The sequence below is a fragment of the Acanthochromis polyacanthus genome, chromosome 12 (genome assembly GCF_021347895.1).
Source record: "Acanthochromis polyacanthus isolate Apoly-LR-REF ecotype Palm Island chromosome 12, KAUST_Apoly_ChrSc, whole genome shotgun sequence".
In the NCBI taxonomy this organism is placed as follows: domain Eukaryota; kingdom Metazoa; phylum Chordata; class Actinopteri; family Pomacentridae; genus Acanthochromis; species Acanthochromis polyacanthus.
The window spans coordinates 21624157-21627721 of NC_067124.1; positions in this window are offsets into that span (position 1 = coordinate 21624157).

The window sequence follows — 3565 nt, forward strand, 5'->3', positions numbered from 1 at the left end:
TTAGCTGTTTTGTGTATAAGATGTGGGGAAATGATTTAAAAAAAAAAGTTGATCATCGTCTGAAACTGAAAATATTTAAAATTCAGAAACAGGCATCAGACATTTGACATTTTTTCTTTCAAATACATTCTCGGAGCAATTAACGTATTATCAAAAAAGGAATCGTTGCAGCTTAATCCAAACCATGTTCTGTATCAAAGTCTAAAAAACAAGGATTTGTGCATTCTGGTTCTGAACCTGTTCTGTGCTGTAAATGGCTACAGTGAAATAAGCGCACAAAAACCATCCTGGCCACACAAAATCACCCATCTTCTTTTCGACACGCTTAAAAACCTTTTTGAGGGAAACGAATGACAGCATTTTCATTTAACAAGGGATCGATATTGAGCAGGAATAGTTAAACTAGTTTTTCTCTGCAGCTAATTTGAAGCTGGAAGTCTCTTCAGCAGGTGACGGTGGCTGGGGAAATAAAAGTCAATAGGATAGGGATTGCACTTGACATTTCCCTGAGACACTGCGTCATGAGTAATTAGACAAAATGGCATTTCCACTCTGTTGAGGCCCATTTGTAGAGATTGAGTAAAATGAAAAGAAAATAATTCTACTTGAAAGCCATGAAAGCACACTATGACTGTCGCATTTTCCATTTAGTGAGGAGAACAGAGGGCTGTGCACATAGGCTTCTAATCACAGGGGACAGGTCTTATAGATATTATTTTGTGTTGTTTCTAAGCTACTGACGGATGAGCTAAATCCAAGCCTCTGTATGGTACACTTCAGTTGCTGCATGCTAGTTCTTGGGCAGTACATTTCCTGAGCCAGTAGTCTTTTTCTAATTGCATAGAGGAGGGGAGATAGGGGCGGCAAGAGACAGCCAGAAGGGGACCTCTTTACTTTGCAGGAAAATGTAATTTCTAGATGTTAAAGGATAAGAACAGCAATTTTCTATGTTTTTGTGTGAACAAATCTCATTAAAAGGCCAAAACGAACAAAATCCATCTTTCTATTCCCGTGTTCCCCAAACTGTGGCTCTTAACCACAGACCAAGTCTCCAAAAGCCCTGGTTTAAAAAAAAAAAAAAGGAAAAAAAAGAATTTCATCAATCAGCTAGATTTGATCAAACTTCACTTCTATAATAACTGAATATTTGCTATTTTCAGTTGCAGACTTGCTGTGCTGTTGAGTATTTATGGTGTATGTGGAATCGCAGAATCAATTGTGACGGTCTTCTGCATTAAAAGAGCCTTATGCACTCCAACAGTGAGGTTTATTCAGGTGAGTTTAACAGAGTTTGAACATTAGTGGAGATCTGTATTACTGACAAGTACTGGTAGGACTATTTCCACATTGCTTTGGGTCTGGAATGTAGTGATGGCAAGAAAACGGTACAATGGAACGTCAAGATACTTCACAACTATGACACAGTAATCCAGTGACAGAAAGCTTTTGGGAAAATAGGCTATATTTGACTTAGATTCATTGTGTCACACTCTACATACGTCTTCTATAAACACCCTTTAACCATCTGGTGATCTGTGCCGTGCTACAAATTTGTTACCAAGTCTTTTTACAAAACATTGATTTTACAATACCTTGACAGAGCCATCGGTAGTATGATCTAACCAAGTGTTTACCCTGCAAACACAAATTTTTTCCCTACTTGGGCCCACCTCTCTATATGGATCTTTACCCATGGGTTCAAAAGGGCAATGTAGGTGCAGGTGTTGTAATGATCATTCGTCTGTCATTCTGGTCTTACCTCCAGTACTCGACACTGTAGAGCACCTTTTGTCCAGGAAAATCAGGATTCACTGGATCCCAGTGTAGTACGTTGTGAAAGTTTTTCGAGACAAAATACACACTGCCCTTGCCAGTTGCAAGACAAGCTGTAGAAAAACAGGAACAGTCAGAATAATTTTTGTGGCAGTTGATAATGCAGTGTCTTTGTACTCATTGATCGGGCTCACTTTCATAATTTGTATTAAATTCAAAATTTCAAAAATCCAAGGAAAAACAAAACAAAACAAAATTTAGTTTGCATAGTTTGCTTAATACAAACTATGTTCGGACATCATTTTGTACTTTTTCACAAGCTTTAGATAATGCTTTAGTACTCAAGTTGCATCTTTTTCTGTCCATGTTACAGCCTAAATGAATCGGACAATGAAAATTCCCTCATAATCCTGAGTAAGACAGAGTTAATCAATCGTTTTTATTTAAGATGGACTTTGTTTCTTCTAATGGTGGATCTGAACACTGCACTTTGGTCCTTAACTTTGCCTGACACATATTTGATACAAGAAAGCTGGGACACAGGCAAAAGACAAGTACGGACAGTATAGCTCACTGTATTTTATAGCTTATAAAATGTATACACAGGCTGCATTTTTGGGATGACAAGTCTGACACGAAGAGCTTCTGGTTTACCGACCCAGAGCATATTACACTTGTAATGTTAAAGTCCTTCTATTTTATTGAAGATGTGAAATGTTGGAAATTACACAGAGTAGTCCATTCGAAATTAGAATTTTCATAAGCTGTACAATGATATAGTCAATATTAAATCAGCCAGACTCTAAAATGAAATCGCATTTTCCATCAATCACTGTCACTTAAAATGACCAAAGTCCTCACTGTGTTCTGGGATTCTCCTTCATTTCAAATGAGAGGCAGTGCCTCTCTGTGAAATATATTACTTGGCTTCATTGCCGTAATGTTATTATTTATTTCTCCCATTAGAGGTACTTTGAAGAAAAAGAAGGCCCATTCAATGGTTGACTGCTTTTCAGACAACATATATAAATCAAATTGTAGATTAGCTGATTTGTACTCACCATAGCAGAACAGCAGAAGGATCATAACATTCATTGACCACATCTTCATCAGGTATTTAAGTCACAAAAAAGAAAAAATAGAAATCCTACTGTGGACTAAATGGCTGAAAAACAAAACAACAAAAACAAAAATACATGAACTCCCTGAGCTCAGAAATACTCCCAAATCAGTCCTGAAGCAATGTGAAAAGAGCCGCAAACTCTTAAAGTTGAATGAGGTTTCAGTGCTTTTTCCTTCCTCTGCTCCTCAACCATCACTGATGTGTTCTGGGGAAAGGAGTGGCTTTGCTCAGGTGTACTTTGGCATGTGTTATGACTTTGTTCCTGTTTTCTGTTCACTATATGTTCCGCCCACTTGCATTCACTTTACCAATTCTCCAGTTACTTTTTCCTCTATCCTGCTACTGTATCCACCTTGACGCAGTCTCTCTCTCTCTCTCTCTCTCTCTCTCTCTCTCTCTCTCTCTCTCTCTCTCTCTCTCTCTCTCTCTCTCTCTCTCTTTCTTTCTCGCTTTCTTTCTCTCTCGCTCTCGCTCTCTCTCTCTTTCTCTCTCTCTCTCTCTCGCTCTCTTTCTCCCTCTGTGTCTTTCTCTGTACTTGTCTTTCAGGTTATTTCAGGTTTTTGCAGCTTACTGGAAATGATCAAAGCATGAAATTGGAAAACCCGAAACTGAAAGAACACAGCCATACACACAAAATGTCTTAAGGTATGTATATCTGGTTCAAAGATC